Here is a 22,091-nt window from a genome sequence, read left to right on the forward strand (position 1 = left end):
CTGTGGGGTCAACAGGAGCTCTTGCCGGAGCCGTGGGGAGCAGTAAGGCAGCAGCAGGCCCTGGAGGCAGCTGATGGACCCAGCGGCCACTCTGGTCCCAATGCCAGCAGGTGGCATTATTTTAGTCAACCAGGGACTGCAGAGGAGCACTTGAGAACTCAGAAGTGGCATCACTCAACTGAGAAAGAGCCGTTAGCATTTTTTCTCCCCTCTCAGGCCCGCACGCAACTCGAGGGCCCCTCAGCACCCCACCTTCCCTGCTTCGCTCACCATCCTCGTCACCCAGGCTGAGCCGGCAGGCTCACGGACACCTCCCCAGCACCCAGCACACCTGCTTATACACCCCCCTGCCTCCCCCACCTCTGCCATCACACCCTGGGCCCTGGGCACATCTCATAGAACCCCGGCCCCTCCCAGACTCTCGTCTGCTCCAGACCCCTCCCCTCACACTCGTCTGGCACCATGAGAAGGTTCTGTCCTGAACACCCGCTTCTCCGTTTAAAGTCTCCCACTGCCCAGAGACAATGATCTACTCACCCAGCCCGGCATTTGGGGCCTTCCTCCCCCAGACCCCTTTCTCACACCCCCTCCTGCTGTTCACCTGACCCTCCTCCAGCCTAGACTTTGCCCTGCTTGACGTGGTAGCCACCACACTAAGCAGATACGGGAATCCGTTAAAACGAAACACACCTTATCCAGCCTCACTGTACTCACTCGGCAGCCACAGGTGGCTGGCGGCTGCCCTGCTGGTCAGCGTGCAAAGAAAACATCCATCACTGCAGCAGCTTTTCCCCTGTGAACCTCCTCCCAACTCACTTCCGGGGCGCCACCGTTTGTTATTTCTCTGCGGCAAGAGCACGCATGTCCTGACGAAGGCTCTGATGATCCCAGGGCCGAAGGAGTCCCTCTCTGCTCTAAAACCCCACATGGGAGCCTCCCCAGGGTCATTCACAGGCTACCACCGTGCCTGTCTTTTCTTAACGTTTTCACAACAAAAAGCTCAGTGAGAACAGATCGTTTAAAAGAGTCTAAAATGCTGAATGAAGCACAGAAGAACAATTTTACAAAGGCCTTCACCGCCAAAACAAAAAGGTGATGGAATGATGTATGGCGTGGCGGCGGAGGCGATAGAAAATGATTCTGTAACTGCAAACATCAAGGAGTTCTACCCTCTATGATTTGCTTCTGTCGTAACCACAGATGCACATCGAGGAGAGTTCTGACTTTCTATATCCATAGTTGTTATTGATCTATGCTCTGTGCCGTATGATGGATTTCTTCTGATTCGGCCGAGGGTAAGCAGCTCTATTCAGAAAGTGAACACAGGAGACTAAACTCGATGGCGCCCCCCAGAGTGGTTGTTTCAGACTCTACTCTTGATGCCGCTAACTGCTGGACCACCTAGCTTTTTCTACAAATTATGCACAGCCATGGGCCCAGCCTCTAAGGCAGGGATGGGGAAAAAAGGCACAAAGCCAGGAGAAGGTGCAGGATGGATCGGGGTGGGGGGGGGGGGGGGGGGGCGGTGCGGAGCTCGGGATCTGGCCTCCTAACACACTGTCTCCAACCTGCAGCCTCAGCATCACCGGGCACTTGATGGAAGCACCAGGTCTGGGACTCCCCGGTGTCCGATGGTTAGGAATCCAGCTGCCAGTGCAGGGGACACAGCTTCAGTCCCCGGCTCGGGGAGACGCCACAGGCCCGGGGGCAACGAAGGAAGTGTGTGCCACAACTCCCAGAGCCTGAGCTCCCAGTCTGCGCTTTGCAATCAGACGCCCACACACTGCGACTAGGGAGCAGCCCCTGCTTGTTGCAATGAGAGAAAGCCCACATGTCGCAAAGAAGATCCAGCGCAGCCCCCTTCCCCCAAAAGATGCTCAATAAAAGAAAAAAGAAAGAAAGGCAAAGGCTGGGTCCTATCCCAGGCTTTCAGAACCAGGAACTCTGGGGACAGGTGCCCAGACCTGTGTTCTGTTTGCGTTTTGATGCCATTTTTTAATCGAAGCAGAATTTATATACAATGTAACGTACAGGCCTTAGTGCATAGTTATGACAAATCACTTTACATCCGACTACTTGTTTGACATCTCAACTGTTATTAAGTGTACAGTTCAGTAGTATCAATTCTATTCATCTTATTGGGCAATAAATTTCTGGAACTTTTTCGTCTTGTGAAACTGAAACTCTATACCCCCTGAACATGCCCAACTTCCGCCCCTCCCCATGCAGAACCTGAGGGTTACAAGCCCCCACGTGATCTGGACACATGTGAGCACTTGAGGAAAGCACTGTTCCTATGATGAAAGGCCACAGGGACTCCAAAGACCAGCCCAGAAAAGCAGCAGGCGTGTTGCAGGGCTGGCCCCCAGCAAAGTCAGCTGCAGGACGTATGTCACGGTCTCTAATGCCTTTCCAAACTTAATCCTGAGAGCTCGGTGTGGACACAGGATCCAATCATGGACACATGGACAACTTTCCCCCAAATCTCAGGTAGGCACAAGTTGAAGAAGGAAATTATATTTCTCAACATTAGACCCGGTCCTGGAAATTTTTCTCAAGGACCCAAAAGCTGGATGAGAAAGTTATAAGCTTGGACTGGAAGAGCATGAGTGGCTAAGCAGGTGTTCATTTAATTCTGACTCAGGATTGCGTCGGTCCAATTTCATTATTTCTGTCTCTCACTTGAAAATTCCCAATTGATCCTCTCCAGGGAAAATTTCCCAGGTGGCTCAGTGGGTAAAGAATTTGCCTGCAGTGGAGTAGACTGGGTTCAATCCCTGGGTCGGGAAGATCCCCTGGAGGAGGATATGGCAACCCACTCCAGTATTCTTGCCTGGGAAAGCCCGGAGACAGAGGAGCCTGGTGGGCTACAGTCCATGGGGTCACCAAGAGTCAGACATGACTGAGTACACAGCATACACAGTGAAAATTTGGGGAGGGGATGATAAGCCAAAGGAGATATCTAGTGGTCCCACAAGCTACAGAATAGCTTTGACTTGCTTCTGAGTCATTAGAAGCAAGAGGCATTTATTGCTCTTTGCAGGTAAAATGGGATTGCATCATGAATAACGGGAGAGGCAAAGCCCATTAAACTGTTCTGAAGATAACACTCTGTCCAGGCCACCAGGGACACCATTCTCAGGGGAGCTAGAAATTGTAGAAACAATCTGAAGCTTGGGCAATTTTAGACTCTTTACTTCTCTTAAAAAGTTTCTAGGGGACTTCCCTGGAGGTCCAGGGGTTGAGAAAGCGCAGAGGGCACAGGTCCAATCCCTGGTTGGGGAACTAGGATCCCACATGCTGCATAGCAAGGCCAAATAAATAAATAAATAAAATCCATCCATTTTTTAAAAAGTCCCCGGTGTATGTCTATCATGTTCTGACTTCTATAAAAACTAACAAACTTAGGGAAAAGCATCTGGAAGAAAATAGGCTCTATCTAGGGTTTTGTAGTGAGGGGAAAGAAAAAGAATAAACCAGAAACGAAACCACACAGCTCTTAACGCTATGGTGAGGAAGCACCAATCAGCCTCCAGTGATGCTCCAATCTCTAAATCCCACTCAATACACTTCGGCTCAAACAGCCAGCATTTTCTCTGCTTTTTAATTTGCATTTTGTACGACTATTTTTTCTAGCCACTGTGATAGCAGATATTATTAAAGAAGGTTTCCTTGTATTTTTATCTGAATGGGAATTGATACTCGGGATCTAAGAGGGTAACTGCAACAATTCATTTTTTCAGATTATTCCACTGCCATAAAATCCCAATGAGGCTTATTACGTCTTCGACTTTAAAAACCATCACAGTATCATACTCTGCCATGCCCCACTTTCAAATGCTTCATTCAATGAAAACTTCAAGGGGAAACGTGTGAGACAGTTGTAACCATCCCAGAGGAATGAGAAAACTGTGTGGTGAGAGTTATTCATGATCAGAACTGTGGGTTTAAAACCAGATTTCAAAAAGATACACGCACCCCAAAGTTCACAGAAGCACTATTCACAAAAGCCAAGACATGGAAACAACCTCTGTCCAGAAGATGGATACGGAAGATGCTGTGTATTATATATAATGGAATGTCCCTCGGCCACAGAAAAGAATGAAATAATGCCATTTGAAGCAACATGGAGGGACCTGGAGATTACCAAGTAAATCAGACAGAGAAAGACAAAATACCATATGATATCACTTACATGAGGAGCTTAAAATATGACACAAATGAATGTCTCTGTGAAACAGAAAGAGACTCATAAGACACAAAAATAGACTCGTGGTTGCCAAAGGGGAGGGAGGAGGAAGGGCTGGGAGTGTCTACACAGGAAGGGTAGACAAGGCCTTTCTGCATAGCACAGGGGACTACATTCAATGTCCTGTGATAAGTCATAACGGAAAGAATATGAGAGATAACACATGTAAGTGTAACCGAGTCCCTTGGCCGCACAGCAGAAGTTAACACGTTGTAAATCAACTATACTTCAACAAAATACAATTTTTTAAAAACTGGATGATATTTAGCACAAAAAGACCACAGTGAATTTTAAGGTATGAATGTCTCAGGTAGCACCCACACTCTTTTAAACACTAATTCTTTTTTTTTTAAAGACCATTTTGAGGCACAGAATCTCCATTTCTCCAGCATAACACAGCCCTGCAATGACTCGCAAAGCTAAGCTTCCTGTCACTCGGGTAGACGTTTGATAAATGGTCTATTCCTGAACGATAAATCTTCATCCCTTTCATAAAGCATGATCATGAAACACATCCCTCATGCGAGTTTAAAAATATCCTGTGGTAGATGATACCTTATTTGAAATTGGTATTTAACTGAATATTTTAGCATGCTACCATCCGATGTCTTTAGAATTAAAAAAAAATGTTTAACTTCTGACATTATGTGCTTCATTTTCTGAGAAATAAAACTACTGTTGTTTTTTTTTTAAACTTGATAAGTATCCTGCATAAAACTGTCTTAAGGGACTTCTTTGGTGGTCCAAGTGACTAAGACCCTGTGCTTCCAACACAAGGGGTCAGGGTTCGATCCCTGGTCAGGGAACTAGATCCCACATACTGCAGCTAAGAGTTTGAAATGCAGCAGCTGAAGATCCCAAGTGCCGCAACGAAGATCTGGTACAGCCAAATAAACACAGTTTTGAAAAAGGACCTTTAAAAAACAGTCTTAAAACCAGCAACAATCAGCCATGGATGGGGACAGAGGGTCAAAGCCAGGACCACTTGCAGAATGATGGCTACGCATTTTGACTTCTGCCTCCGAGTAAGAAGGGGGCCTGGCGGAGTGGTCCGCGGGCAGGAGGACCAATTCTCTCCATGACAGGATGATAGATTCTTGCAGATGATGTTTCCAGGAAGGATGGGTATACACAGCAGCTCAAGTACATTCCCACAATGTCAAACATCCCTGTGAAACCACCACCACAAACACAGCAAACCGGCGGCTCATCCCAGTGGGCGACCCTAGGACAGCAATACACACAAGTCTTCTGAAATGAGCGCTGAGTTATGAAAGGATGTAAAGGGACTCTGACCCTCAAACTGACTCAAGGCAGGGCTCCTCCACGGGGTAAAATGTTATGCTGGCCACTGTAACGATGACTGTGGCCCTCATGTCTTAGCACTCAACGTACACCCAACAGGAGGACAAAGCATTTTTCCCACACAATGAAGGATTGATTGGCTTAATATAAAAAGGATTCTTATAGAACACCGATTAGGAAGTCCAACTGAACTGAAAAAGAATACAAAGGCTGTGCCTAAAACATTAAAAGCAAGAGAAATACAAAGGGCTAATAAATACGCGAAGCATATTCTTAACTTCATTTGTAATTATAAGAACAGAAATTAAACAAGAAACCATTTTTCTTCGTAAAAAGCACTGGTAAGAAAATAAGACCTTGCTACTCATCCTAATGCCAAAAGAACAGGACAGTAGCAGCCCTCACACATAGCCGAGAGGGTAAATTTGGCTGAGTCTTGGAGAGCAATTTGGTAACACTTTGCAAAATTTTCAATTCCCACATGTGCTGGCTGAATTCCACTTAAATTCCACTACTAGACAGTTTCCCTATATAAGACATCTGTGCATTCGTGTGCCAAATATGTGTCAAGCACTATTTGTAAAAGAAACTAGACAATCTGAAAGTCTCTCGTGGAGTCTGGTTAAACAAATTAGTGGTTAAATATTGATAAATTACGGTATGTGATTCCATGAATTATGAGACACAGACTTGGATGCTTTGAGGCTGTTAAAAGGAATGCTAACAATACACCTATGGTCTATTGTTAAATTAAAAATGAAAGAGCCACGTTATCTATAGTGTGATTCCACTGCTGTAAAAACTGTTTAAAGTGTGTATGTTTGCTCTGCAAACAGACTCCCCAGAAGAGAGACAGCAGCTCCTTGTAGGTGGTCGCGTTGGAAGGAAGAAATAGTGGGCATTTCCAACTTCCTACAAATCCTATGCTATATTTATGGAACAATTATGCTGTTTCACAGCAATTTTCCAAGTCCTCCTGCTCCTCCTCCCACTGGCAAGCTCTGAACTGTGTGAACTGTCACAGATGACCTCATGGGTCACATCTGACTTAATTCTGAGGCTCCTGGGAGCAGTGGGAGTGGGGGATGGGGAGCAGGGACGGGCTGGGAAAAGCCACTTTGGAAAAGCTTCACTGTGTACAGAAAGCAAAGCCAGTCACTTCTCTCCTGATAACGTATCCAGCTGAGCTGACTGCTTTCCTTAAAGGGAGCAATTTAACCACTGGCTCTACTGCAAGCCAGAGGTCGATCCCAGTTTTATTTCTTTGGTTTGTCTAATGTATTCGGTGACTGCCAAGCAACCTGCTTGCTGTGTAGACTGAATAATGGCCCAAAAATGTTCCGTTCTAATAATCAGGACTCGACTGTGTTAGGTTATTACCTGTGTTAGGTTATTATTGTTAGGCAGCAGGGAATGAAGGAGTGCTCATCCGCTGATCTTAAAGTAGGGAGACTGTCCTGCATTATCTGGGTGGGTCCAATGTCACCACAAGGATCCTTAAAAGCGGAATAGTCAAATAGGAGTGTGGAAGCAGAGTCACAGAGATGTAAGATGAAGACAGAGGAAGGGGGACTTCCCTGGCGGTACAGTGGGTAAGAATCCACCTGCCAATACAGGGAAAACGGGTTTGATCTCCAGTCTGGGAAAATCCCACATGCCACTGGGCAACAAAACCCAAGTGCCACAACTACTGTAGACCACGCACAACTAGAAAGTAGCCCCTGCTTGCCACAACGAGAGAAAAATCTGTGCAGCCAAAGAAAAAAATCATTTTTTAAAAAGATGGGAGAAAGAGGCCACAAGCCAAGGAATGCAGGTGGCCTCTAGAAACTGGAAAAGCCAAGGGAACAGATTCACCCCTAGAGCCTCCCTCCAGAAAGGAATGCCATCCTGCTGACACCTGGATCTTAGTCCACCAAGACCTGTGTAAGACTTCTAACCTACAGAACTCTAAGATGATATATTTATGCTTTACAAGCTGTTAAGTTCGTGGCCATGTGTTACAGCAGCGACACAAAACTAATACAGTCTACGTAATATTTCCTTTATTTCTCTACACTCCAGACTTCCTCTGCTGAGCAAGGCTGGGGTGTGAAAGTCAGCATGCCTTCCAGATGCCCAGGGAGCTGGGACCACTCTGCAACTGCATGGATGGTTTTAGGACTTCCTCAGCGAGGAGCCTGGCAAGATGCCTGCCTTGCAACAGAAGTGCCTTCATCATTTCTTCAATCAGCTGGAGAAGCCATATTTGAATAAGTGGAAGACCCTTGTAAATCAGGGTTACCATATAAATAGATACATTTGTCATCATTTACACCCAGACTATTCTTTAGGAAAACGACATGAGAGAAATGAATCTCGTGGCAGGAACTCAAACTCGCTTAACAACAAATGCTTGGAGGGGTGTCTCAACTTAACTTGTATCTAAAGATAAGACACTACAAGATGAGAGAGGCAGGTCAAAGACAATCTGAACAAGGACTGACTTAGCCAAGTGAGTACCTACTATGTGCGAGGCAGAGAGCTGAACACTGACAAGGCACTGTCTCAACTGGTCCTCATGACATTTCCATCAGGAAACTACTATGATCATCACCACTGATCACTTACCCACCCACGTTCTCAAAAACAGTAAATAAACGGACTGGGGTCCAATAGACTCTGCCAGCCTCCACAGAGGGGACCCTAAAGACACATCATGCTAACACCCACCCCTCCGCATCAAGGGATGGCTCAACCTGACATCAACCCTAGACCAGAATGCCCGAGAGAAGACACAGTACCAGCTTCGTTCCAATGATCTAGGCGTGCAAAACATCTAACCTCACCTCTCCAACATACTCCTGCAGCTTTGAAACACTTTTTATTCACCTCAACAGCCAGACTATCAAAAAGAGGATCTCCCCTTCTCAGTTATTCTTTTGTCTCTTATGTTCTACTGATTGTTTCTTCCAGGAATTTGTGTTCTAAAATAAATAAACAAAGAGCCTGCTTCTGTGAGATGGGCGTGCTGCTGCTTTATAAAGGGGATCTGCTAAGGCTCGGGAAGAAGCCATTAAGACATCTAACCTCACCTCTCCCCTCTTCTGGTGAAGACCCACTGATTTCACAAAACAGCATCTAACATGGGCGGGTATTTTCTCATTCTGGGAATTTCTACGTAAGATTTCATTCTAAATAAAGTTTTTAGCTCTAAAACTGCACCATAATGAAATAAAAAGGCAGGTAAATCTAAGAGCAGTCCCTTTCTCTTGCTTGCATTTCTCACTTCAGTACAGGAAACTGGTTTCAGTCACTCTAAGAAAACCTCATGTTCCCCAAAGGGATTGTTCTCTCCCCCAGTTATATAATTTTTTAAAACAAAACTGCAAGCTGGCCCTGCATTTTAGTCCACAAGCCAGTGAAAAGAAGATATCTGGGGTCTGAAACACATTTTCCAAAAAAGAATGTCATTCATGGTGGGGTCCATTTCCAGAATGACCCACAAAACTCTTCCAAACTCAGAGTGTGGATTAAATACTATACATCCACTGTAAGATCTGATGCCTTGCAGCATTACTTAAAGGCAATCAAGTTCTATACATTGTTTATTCTCTTTCAAGGAAAGCAATTCTGATAACATTGAGGAAAACAGATTTGGGGGCAATGTGAAGGACAGTTTGGGACTTTAACAATTGATAGTGTGTTCTCAGGTTTAACTTCACTTCCAAAAAAGTTATGGTTTCTTTTTCCTCCAAATGGCTGTGTATCTGCCTCTCTTCTTATACTTATTAGTGATGAGGTCATTGGCTGGGATTACTGTAGCCGACAGACAGAGCCACATGTGACGGAGGACAGTCCAGTGTCTAACGAACCAGCTGCAGATGGAGAGTGGCAGAGAAGCGGGGTCAGGGTTTTGGGTAAGCGATGACTACAAACTGTTCCCAGAGGAGAAAGAAGATGGTGGTGGCCAGGTGTCACCTGTCCCCTCACAAAGCCCACCTGCTTGACCCCTGCTGCTCTAATATATTCAGGGGCAGGAGAGCTTGGGGAACAGGACGGACAGCCAAACAGTTGCCGGTAAAGTAGGATCAAGTGTCAGAGCAGCGGTCGTTTGAGTCCTATATCCGCAGGGAGAGAATTAACTACCAGGACTTGGACAATTTCAATCACATACACACACATCACCTCTGCTCTGGTGAGCTGCTCATCTTTCATCATTACCAAAAAATTTAGGCTTTAGAATTACAATACAGCACAAAGGCAGCCCCTGTGCCACATGGCCCCATAATCCATCTACAAAACTCAATTTCACATGGCAAAAGGGATCCAAGAACTCATTGATTAATTCAGGCAGAGCCCAAAGTGGATGTGAGAAAAGACTTTCCTCGTTTCTTCCATAACATTGTTTTCCCAAGATCATAAATCTCTGAGCATCGACTTCCCATCTCTGGAAAGTGAACATCATCAGAGGGGACATATAAATCATCCTGGGAAGAGTTATTCATCGTGGGCAAATAAAAATGTAAGCCGGGCAGAGGGCGAAGAGCTTGTTTCTGCGGGTAGCACTTCACAGGGCAAGGCGGGCCAGGGGAAAGCGGAGGGAGTTGTGAAATTTGGGGCCACCTGGCTAGGAAGAGAATAAATAAACCCGAAACAACAGCACACTAAAAATAATCCTACCACCTGCATGCACTCTCTTCCACTCTTCACGTCTGGTTCAGGTCAGGCTTTCCCTCTCTGTGGCCACAGGACTGGCAGGAAGGCAAAGAGGAGGAGGAGGGAGGGGAGGCGGGGGATGAAGAGGGGGGAGTGGAAAGGAGGCAATGAGGGGTGGGGAGAGGGAGAAGGGGGGAGGGGAGAAGGGGGGAAACCCATAGGGAACACTGCATAATTTTAAACCCTTTTCATTCACCAGTTTCAAAGCGCTTAATCCTCTGGGGGCTGCTGCAGGACAGAAGAGATTATACCACTTGGTGCTGATTTTTTTCATATAGCTCCAGCTCACAACTGGCAAATCCTCGGTGGCTGCATCCCCAACACTCTGGTGGGTGTTTATGTCACAAAGCCACAGTGGACTGTGGGGAGGGGAGGGAGGCTCGCCACAGACCAGCTTGTTGCAGGGCTGCACCCGCTGGTTCAAGCCCCAGACACACCCTACCAGCTCCTAAGGAGGCGTGGTTAGGGACCTCCCAGTGTATTCCACCTGCTCTTATGAAAGCAACATCAGCCAAGAAAAGAAAACTTTATTATCACCCACTAGAAGGGAGGAGGAGAAAAAAGGAAAAGGAATGAAGGGAGGAACAAATCCTTGAAAAAGTAACCAAAAACCCCCCAAAGCTGCCCAGGAAATGACACTGCTGTATCTTGTAGCCCCTGAGAACTCATCAGTGCAGCCAGAATCCAGGTTCAAGAAGCCCTTGAAAGATGCACATAGAGCTTAGGTTTGTGTGTGATGGTTATGTCTGCTGTTGATTTGTTCAGAGGACAGAAAAACTTTTTTTTTTTTTTACAGACAGGAGCTCTCAGCCACAGGAGGAACAACAATCGGATCCCATGAGAGCACCACCAAACGCCATGCATCTCACACATGGTCATTTTAATTGCCACAGGTCACAGGCAGACCACAGCCCCAGACCACTAGAGCCTCCACAGGGTTGGCAAACTAACCTGGAAGCATCACTGAGCTAAAAACCATCTCTCCTGCTTCTAATATCAAGCAAGGTATACAAAAAATAATCGTGACTACTGTGAAAAAAACATGGAGTTAATAAGCTGAGTGTCTTAGCTTGGGCAAACAAAAGTCCATAGACTGGGTTGGGTTCAACAATAGGAGTTTATTTTCTCACAGTTCTAGAGGCTGAAAGTCCAAGATCAGGGGGCCAGCACGGCTGGGTTCTGATGAGGGCTCTCTTCTCGGTTTGCAGACGGCTGCCTTCTGCCACGTCCTCCCAGGGTGGAGAGTCAGAGAGCGTCCTCTTGGATTAGGGCCTCACCCAAATGACCTCATTTAACCTTAACTGCTTCCTAAGGGCTCTCAGATACAGTCCTATTAGGGGTTAGGTCTTCAACATATGAACTTGTAGGGAAGGTGGTATATGATTTAGCTCATGCGCACGAAGTCACTTCAGTCACGTCTGACTCTTTGCAACCCTATGGATTGTAGCACACCAGGCTCCTCTGACCGTGGGATTGTCCAGGCAAGAATACTGGAGTGGGCTCCAGGGGATCTTCCCAACCCAAGGATCGAACCTGTACCTCTTAAGTCTCTTGCACTGGCCACCTGGGTATGATTTAGCTCACAGTACTGAGCTATGAAATCTGCTAAACTAAGGAGTCTTCCATTCAATGTCCACCACATAGTAGCTCAATTAGTGTTTGATGAACAAACAAATAATCAAGATGATGAATAATTACTATCTTACTATATTGGGACACAGAGCAAACTTATGAGGGAAGGATCTATTTTCAACAGAAGCAACAACCTGGATCCTTCTGATTTCTAAGTCCTGAGGGTCTGGTAACTAGGAGGCATTATCTTCTACATTTGCAGAGTGGATGGACTGCTGTCTCTGCAGACCTACAGCCAGAAGAGGAGAAGAAAAAATCCAGATGATTAAAACCCACTGCTCATTCCTATAATGTCAGGACCCAAATTGGAATGCCCTGCATGGATCTTCTGAAAAGGTCATAATAAGAGTTCCACATATCACCACCACCATCTAGTATGTGTAGGACAGGTCAAGGCCAATCATGAGAAATGGACTAATTAGTAGGAGAGCCTTCTGTTTAGGGAGGCCAGGACACTGGTCATTAATGAATCTCTCATTACAGCAGCATTCATAACTCACGTGCCACTCAGCAGGTTAGACTTATTTTTTTTATTTTTTAGGTTTTTGGCCATGCTGCATGGCAGGTGGGATCTCAGTCTCACGGCCAGGGATGGAACCCGTGCCCCCTGCATTGGGAGCACAAAGTCTCAACCACTGGACCGCCAGGGAAGTCCCTAGACTTACTTCTATTGGGGCATCCAGACTCCTAGAAAGAGCAAAAGACAGAGATGAGGACAGGGAGAAGATGCCCTCAAGATATGAACAGTACAGATGGACCTTTCATTCATATTCACTCGTCAAAGAATTTGGCCTATGAGATGAAATGGTAGGGCTAGAAAAGTCTTAAGGAAGCTGAAGATGAGTACTGTAGGAAGAAAACCCACTTGGGGCAGGTCTGGGGGGTCCAGTCACACTATCTCCACACCCCAGGGCTATCCCACCTTCTCCCCTGCTAATGGGGACCCAATGTGGGGCCACCTAGGACTCAAGATTCACTGTGATTCAGCACCCTCCTCCACGGCCATGGAGGGAAACTGATTACTCTAAAGCAGTCGTGGAAACCCAGCTGGCCAGGCTCGAGTTATAGGTCTTGGGTGGGGCCCCGGGGGATCTAGTTCTGGTTGGGACTTACAGGAAAAGTGTGCCGGGGCCTTCCCTTCCCACGTGGGGCATCCTGGGAAAGCCTTCATCTCGTCCCACATTCTAAAGGAAGGCCATGAGTTTCTGGTGCTTGGGACTGTAGCTGGCACACCGCCACCATGACAAACGTGGGGATGAAAAACCAACTCAAGAATAATGGAAGAAACCTGTTTGTTTTTTTCTTAAAGAGAGGTAACCGATGTGTTGCATCACAAAGGACTCACAAGATCTACTCTCATAACAAATGCTGAAGTGTGCGGCATGGTCGGTGTCGGTCACATGCACGCGGCTGCAGAGCGGACCTCCACCCCTCCGTCTCGTACAACCGGGACTCTCCACTCACTGGAGAGCAAGCTCTTCATCCCCCACTACCCCAGCCACCATCATCCAACTTCCTGTTTCTATGAGTCTGATAACTTTAGAGACTTCCTATGAGTGGAATCCTGTATTTGTCCTTCTGTGACTGGCGTATTTCACTTAGCATAATGCCCTGAAGGCTCACCCTTTTTAAGGTTAACAATCCATCGTATCCATATACCACACTGTCCTTGTTCATTCATCCATTTGGGTTGTTTCCACCTTGTGGCTATTCAGGAACAAAGCTGAAATAAATGAACACTGGAGTGTAAACATCTCAAGATCCTGATTGCAGTGCTTCTGGATAAAGACACACAGTGGGATTGCTGGATCAGACAGTACTTCCGGTTTTAGTTTTTTGTTTCTGAGGAACCTGCATGCCAATTTCTTAACAGGCTGTATCTTCAAGGGCATCAGGAGTGACTCCAACAAACCTATGACCACTATTGGCAGAAGTCCAATTGTGTGAGAAAATTAAACGGTGTTATTGCTTGAGCTTCTAATTGTTGGGTTCTCTGTTATTTGCAGTTGAAGATTCCTTCTGGACACAGGAAACGGTGTGGTCTATAGGAAAGGGCATTGACTGGGGATAAAGAAGTCCAGACTTCCACCTCGCCTTTACTGTTCATCAGTCCTGTGACTCTTGGCAAGCCAGTCAGTCACTCCAGTCTGGGGAGTAGCCACTGGACCCCGAAAGACTATTCTAAGATTTAGTGATTCAAAGGCATGGTTCACAGAGGGAAAAAGTATTCCACAGGATCTGGAAAGTTTGATGCAATTAAACTCTCTGACTAAGGAAGGGGAGTGGGGCAGAAAACAGGTAATCATGTCACCCATGAACTTCCTCGCTACAAAGTCCGGACATGATCAACAACATTTCCTACAGAGCAACCATTAAACTTTGTGGACCTATCACGGAAATCACAAAAGCAATTTTCCACCATTATAATGATGGGTAAGCTGCCTCACTCCCTGGTCAAGAAGTTGATAACAAACAAATGTGTATCAAATATTTTGAACAAATCTTCAAGGTTGAAAATGTGGACTAAAAGAATTACCCAGGACTTCCCTGATGGTCTGGTGGTTAAGAATCTGTGTACTAATGCAGGGGACACAGGTTTGATCCTTGGTCTGGGAATATCCCACACGCCACAAGGCAGCTGAGCCTGTGAGCTGCAACCACTGAAGCCTTAACTCTAGAACCCATGCTCCGCAACAAGAGAAGCTACTGCGATGAGAAGCCCACACACCCCACTGCATCCAAGCACAGTCCCCAATTACCACAACTAGAGAAAGCCTGAGGACAGCAACAAAGACCAGCATGGCCACAAATAATAAATTAAAAAAAAAGTCATCCAAAGGATCAAAATAGCACACCACCTTATCCTGAAAAAGCTATCACCATCCCATGCCTTATACTTATGCTCAAATCTACACATACCTATACACTGATGTACTGTGGAGGTGAGGAGTAAACCATCATCAAAATGGCTTGAGATTAGACTGGCCAGGCTTCAACTTGAACTTCAGAGTATTTCAAAACTGACAGCCTTCTATGTTAACTGAGTGGTTCAAAGGTTCTGGGCTAAAAATGACAACTCAACCAAGGACATGAAAATTCTTCTTGAGGCAACATTCAGCTCAATCTTTTATATCTGTCTCTTCCCCTCATTGGTAAGACAATACCCTCCCCATTGGAGAAGGAGGGATTATGACATAGCACTTGAAAATTCAATTCTGCCATTTTCTAGCCAAAGCCCATTTAGCTCCTTTATATGCTGACCCAGTCCTTAGTACTAGGGACATTAGGAGAAGTCTTTCTGAACATGCTAGACTTGGGGGATGCAGGGCATATGGTCTCTTGATGGCAACGCTGCCACTGCGATGCAGATGGTTCACCAAGCAAAGTGTTCTAATGAAACACTCAACCCAGGGTTGATAGGAGCTGGCAGCATGTTCCTGAGACATGGCATCAAGACTTTCTGCTGAAGGTAACTGTGCGTGCGTGCTAAGTCGCATCAGTTGTATTCGACTCTTTGCGACCCTATGGACTGTAGCCCGCCAGGCTCCTCTGTCCATGGGATTCTCCAGGGAAGAACACTGGAGTGGGTTGCCATGCCCTCCTCCAGGGGACTGTCCTGACCCAGAGACTGAACCCAAGTCTTTTACGTCTCCTGCACTGGCAGGTGGGTTCTTTACCACTAGCACCACCTGGGAAGCCACAGTGGAGGGATTAGTGAGATGACTCTCCAGTTTCTCTCCAGGCCAGGGGCAGGTATCTGGGCACCAAATAAACACTTCCAGTGACTAACACAACACACATTATGCCCGACAAAGGGAGCCAGACTCATGAATACAGACTGCACGACTCCATTTAGATGGGTGTTCTGAAAAAAGGCAAAACTACGTGGAAGAAGACAGATGAGTGCTCACCAGGGACAGAGGAGAAGTTAAATATACAGGAACCCAGGGGAATCTTGGAAAGTGATGGAACTGCTGTAACAAATCAAAGGACAGAAGTGATAAAACTGCATTTTTAAAGGGGTGAGTTTTATTATTTATGAATTATACCTCTATAAACCTGACTTTTATGACAAATGAGGGGTTCCACCCCTCAGATATATTGTCTAGAACAGCGGGCCCCAATCTTTTTGGCAACAGGGGCCAGATCCATGAAAGGCAATTTTTCCATGGACCGGGGCTTGGGGTGGAAGTGGGAGATGGTTTCAGGATGATTCCAGAGCACTACATCTATTGTGCACTGCATTTCTATTATTATTAAATCAGCTCCACCTCAGATCATCATGCATTAGATCCCAGAGGCTGGGGACCCCTGCTCTAGAAAGATGGGTATACATCCAGGATTGCTCCCATGCCATCCTCTGCTTCCCTATTTCAGCAACAGCCCAACCAGTCCAGATCCAGGGCTGGGAATGGAAACCACTTCAGGTATTTTGATCAGGAAGGGATGTGATACAGGAATTGGGTATGTACACTTCACTGGTCTGAAGTGAAAGTGAAAGTCAGTCAGTCGTGTCTGACTCTTTGTGATCCCATGGACTATACAGCCCATGGAATTCTCCAGGCCAGAATACTGGAGTGGCTAGCCTTTACCTTCTCCAGGGGATCTTCCCAACCCAGGTCTCCCAAATTGCAGGCAGATTCTTTACCAACTGAGCCACAAGGGAAGCCCCCTTAGGCTTTTTAACTCAAGAGACAGCACTGCAGGTAGCCCGGATCCCAGTATCTACATGCTGCTGCGGCGGCTTCAACAGCCTCTCCCGCCAGCGCAGGGGGACTGAACAGAATCCTGACCACTGCACCTGCCTCTAAACACATCCCTTCATGACCCTGTCCACCAGTCACACCAGCAGAAGGAATACGGTCCCCATCTCAGCTTCCAACTCCCACACAGATACACTGAGGAAATCGTCATGCTTTAGTGGCCTCACTGTGAAAAAGTGAGGGACCTGGGGACCTGGATTTGGGCTGGGGGGGTTTTCAGTCCAGAGGGTAGATGAAGACCAAGAGCATCAGGCCCAACATCTCCCCTCCTCCTGTCCTAAAACAAGGTGTACTTCGACAAAGAAAGCACAGCCAAAATCTTTTTCTGTCTAAACAACATTTCAAACATGTTAAGAGAGTTGAATTGTCGTTCTACTAACAGGGGAAACCAAGATCCCAACTCGCTTCATTATGTGAGAATATTTCATTTTCACATTTAGTTAGTTCCAGCCCCAGCAGAATAGAATTTTGAGATCTCTGCATTTGATAACAGGGCTAACCACGACTTTCTTGTAACTCACATTATTAAATACACACTGCTCTCTGAGTTCTGTGCTGTTGAGAATGAAACAGACTGAGCTTGAAAATGCATTCATTTTTCCAGATACGTGTAAGTTGTTTTATCGTAAGCCAGAGCCAGGGGAGGGGAGTGTGAAATTGTGATTTATGATGAGAAATGTATATTTGCTTTTTGTACCTATTTCTGGCACAGAGTTCCTAAAACCCTCAGAATTTCCTAAGAGATGAGAGCTTTAAATGTGTCATTTGTTATGTTAGTGAGTGACTTTTGTAAGCCCCTGGTCACCTAAGGATGGGAGATGGTTGTCTGTGGGGCTGACCCCTGTGATGAGAGGGTTGGAGCTTTCAGTCCCACTCCCTTGTCTCCAGGGAAGGGAGAGGAGCTGGAGGTGATTTAATCACTGGAGAATCACCAGTGGCCAAGAATTTCTTTACTCTTGCCTATGCAATGAGACCTCCATAAAACCCCTAAAGAACAGGGTTCAGAGAACATCCTGGTTGGTGAATAGGTGGGGTGCAGGGAGGCGGAGGTATACTCAGAGGGGGCAGCGAAGCTCCAAGCTCCTCCCTACAGACCTTGCTCTGAACTTTTCTTTCTTCCGTTCCTGAATGACATCCTTCTGTAGGAAACTGGTAAGTGTTTCTCTGAGTTCTGTGAGCCACTCTAGCAAATTAATCACACCTGAGAGGAGGACAGGACTCTCCAACCCATAGCCAGTTGGTCAGAAGCACAGGGGACAACCTGGACTTGTGATTGGATCTGATGTGGAAGGCGGGGCTCAGTCTTGTAGGTCCGAGCCCTTCCCCTGTGCGATCTGGCGCCCACTACGGGTGGACAGCATCAGAATTGAGCTGAACTGGAGGACGCCCAGTCTGTGTCTGATGGGAATTGGATTGAGTTAATTGGGCCACCTCATGCGAAGAGTTCACTCACTGGAAAAGACCCTGATGCTGGGAGGGATTGGGGGCAGGAGGAGAAGGGGACGACAGGGGATGAGATGGCTGGATGGCATCACCGACTCGATAGGCATGAGTTTGAGTAAACTCCGGGAGTTGGTGATGGACAGGGAGGCCTGGCGTGCTGCGATTCATGGGGTTGCAAAGAGTCGGACACAACTGAGCGACTGAACTGAACTGACTGAATTGCTTGATGGCATAAAAAGACACAAACAGGGACTTTCCTGGCAGTCCAGAGATCCTGCACTTCCACTGCAGACGGCATGGGTTCAGTCCCTGGTTGGGGAATAAAGATTCCGAGTGCCATACAATATGGCAAAAAAATAATAAAACAAACACCATAAATACACATCGGAGTGTTTATATCCTAATTTACGCTCCTAAAGACCTAACGTGATCACAACAATAAGCCAGAAGAACATATTTGTCTAAAGCATCACAATAGCTACCATTCCTACTCTTCCAATGACCACCCAGTCAGTAACTATATTCTCAATATCAAAAGGGATAAGGAACATTCTCATAAGGAACTTTTTAGCCTTCAGGAATTTCACTTCACTTCTTCTGGGACTGTTTTTCCGAAATTATACAAAAGGGAGACAATGAAAACATTCTCCTTTTCCTGACAAGAAAACTATTGGGTGGCTGATGCTAGCTTCTTCAATTCTTATGACAAAAAAAAAAAAAAAAAAAAAAGGCACAATGGCCTAAAATAAAAATAGCATCCAATCAACACTAGCTGTTTGGGTTGCAAAAATCATCTACTAGAGGTGTTACTGGAAAAAATGAGGGAAGGCTTTGCAAAAGAACTCTTAATCCTTTCTTCTCAGAAAACCATCACACCCACATCACAACCCATAAGTCTTGCCTGCTGTAAAGGATTACCAGACACTATCTCCTATTGAGCCCACAAAAGGAATAAGGGCAAAAATGACAACAAGAAATTAATGACTGTCCCTAATTTCAGGGGGAAAAACTCTCCTTAGTGCTTCTCCTTCAAGGTATTTTTTTTTTCAAGCTGAACTCTGGAGCTCGTTATTTCATACGGATAATGATATACTATCTTCTGCCTCTGCTACTGACCGGAAAGCAAAGTGGGCAATAATTTTATGTTTAAAAAAAACCCAGATCTCTCAAACTTTGGAGTTACAGGAAGCACCCATGGGAAGCAGCACACATACATGAAGAACTCAGGATGCGGAATACCAGCAGCCCTGATAACCAGCTTGTTAGGTTACTGAATGGATGTTTCTCCTAGAACACAGAGATGGCCAACAGGAACGTGAGGAGACGCTCAAGGTCACTAGTTATTCAGTTCAGTCGCTCAGTCGTGTCTCATTCTTGGAGACCCCATGGACACCAGGCCTCCCTGTCCATCACCAACTCCCGGAGTCCACCCAAACCCATGTCCATTGAGTTGGTGATGCCATCCAGCCATCTCATCCTCTGTCGTCCCCTTCTCCTCCTGCCCCCAATCCCTCCCAGCATCAGGGTCTTTTCAAACGAGTTAGCTCTTTGCATCAGGTGGCCAAAGTATTGGAGTTTCAGCTTCAGCATCAGTCCTTCCAATGAACACCCAGGACTGATCTCCTTTAGGATGGACTGGTTGGATCTCCTTGCAGCCCAAGGGACTCTCAAGAGTCTTCTCCAACACCACAGTTCAAAAGCATCAATTTTTTGGCGCTCAGCTTTCTTCACAGTCCAACTCTCACATCCATACATGACCACTGGAAAAACCATAGCCTTGACTAGACGGACCTTTGTTGGCAAAGTAATGTCTCTGCTTTTTAATATGCTATCTAGGTTGGTCATAACTTTCCTTCCAAGGAGTAAGATAATTATTAAAGAAATGCAAATCAAAACTACCACGAAGTACTACCTCATACTGGTCAGAATGGCTATCTTTAAAAAGTCTACAAACAACAAATGCTAGAGAAGGTGTGGAGAAAAGGGAACCCTCTTACACTGTTGTTTGGAATGTGAGTTGGTGCAGTCACAGTGGAAAACACTGCAGAGGTTCCTCAAAAAAAGCTAAAAACAGAATTACCATAAGATCCAGCTCTCTCACTCCTGGGCATATATCCAGACACAGCTCTAATTCAAATACACGCACCCCAGTGTTCATGGAAACAACCTAAATACCCATTGACAGATGAATGCATAAAGAACACACAGACACACACATACACACATATATATACAGATATATACATATATGTGTGTGTGTGTGTAATAATCTCTAGCTGCATCCATGTTGCTCATTCTTAAGGCTGAGTAGTATTCCATTATATATATATAATTTTTAATATGTATATAATTATATATATATATACACACACACACAACTAGAGATTATTACATTAAATGAAGTCAGAAGGAGAAAGACAAATACCATATGATATCACCTACCTGTGGAATCTAAAATATGATACAAATGAACCTATCACAGACTCATGGACACAGAGAACAGACTTGTAGTTGGCAAGGCGGTGGGGGATTGGGGACTGACAGATTGGGAGGCTGGGGTTAGCAGATGCAAACTCTTTTATGGAATGGATAACCAACAAGGTCTTATTGTATAGCACAAGGGACTACTGATATATTCAATATCCTGTGATAAACCATAATGGAAAAGAATATTTTAAAAAAGAATTATGTATAACTGAATCACTTTGCTGTACAGTCCAAACTAACACACTATAAATCAACTAGACTTCAATAAATAAATAAACAAAATCATTTTTTTTTTAAGCTTATTAGGTGACAGTTTCTGCTAGGGTTTCCATGATGCTGCTGTGCACAGAATTTGTTTCTGAAGATCTAAGAATTTCTCTCTTCATGTCCTTCTAGAGCAAGTTTTAATATGTGTATCATGGTGTGAAGTCCCAAACATCTTTCCCAATGGAATGGAAGGGACTGGAGTTCTCAGCCCCTCAGCAGCGAAGCACCCCTCCTCAAACGTGACCCACCCAAGGCTCTCAACAGAGCTACCTGATCCCAAGCTCCGATCATCCTCTCAGTTTCCAACTTACCTTGCAAGGCAACTACATGTCAGCTGCAAGTGTTTCCCACCTGAAACTCAGTGCACGGCCAGAGGCAAAGGCCTCTCAAAATCTCACATTCCCTATCATTTCATACTCTGCAAAGTCACCTTACAGATGCTGACGAAATACTTGTGGGCAGGCTGACCCTGCCTCTGGAAGATCTAGGCCCTTTAGTCACCCTCGGAGAAAAGAACCATGTGAAGCTGGGAGAAAAATGCCAGTGGAGGACCAAGACCATTTGATCCAAGACGCTGCTCTGGGGCTTGCACCCTTACAAAACAGATCCTGTTCTATAATTTTCTAGCCAAAGTGATTTCAATTCAAACGAAGAACAATCTCTAACATATGGTTACAGTAGGTCCCAGCCCGGTTGACAAGATCATGTCAACAGGAAATGTGCATCCAAAGAAACAGAGAAAACAGAAATTCACTCGTGACACGGGAGAGACGAACACAAGGCAGGCTGCATTTGGCTTCTCTCGAGCTGCCACTCAGAGGCGCCGTTGGTCAAGGAGCATCGTGCAGGGGGATCGCAGGGCCCAGCGAGCCTGTGGGGGTCTGGCTGGCTGCTAAGGTCGACAGGGCTGCTCGTCCCTGGACCTGGGCTGCAGCGCAGAGCCCGGAAGAGCCCCAGCCGCTGCCCGTGGGCTCGCCCGGTCCTGCAGCATGCGGGGAGCGCGCGTGGGAGGCAGGGCTCACGGCATCAGCACAACCAACACAAAGAAGCCGCTATTTTTAGGGGAGTGATAGAATATATTGTAACTGCTCCCATCATGTCAACAGGCGTCACGTCAGTGAGTGCGTTTGAATCTCTCCTGCTCAATATGAAAATAACTTCCGTTGCAGTGAAAATAGGAGATTCCCCATCGGTTGCATCATAATTCGCCCACGGCAGCTGCCAGGCAGGAGAACAGGCATGCTCGG

At 46.0% G+C, this 22,091-nt stretch overlaps 1 protein-coding gene across 6 annotated transcripts in view; it reads right to left on the reverse strand.

The window, feature by feature from the left end:
- OSBPL10 (oxysterol binding protein like 10) overlaps window positions 1–22,091 on the reverse strand; it is a 316,838-nt gene that overhangs the window by 48,611 nt on the left and 246,136 nt on the right. The gene's annotated exons all lie outside the window — the stretch shown is intronic.

This window comes from Dama dama, chromosome 24 (genome assembly GCF_033118175.1).
Source record: "Dama dama isolate Ldn47 chromosome 24, ASM3311817v1, whole genome shotgun sequence".
NCBI classification, from domain to species: domain Eukaryota; kingdom Metazoa; phylum Chordata; class Mammalia; order Artiodactyla; family Cervidae; genus Dama; species Dama dama.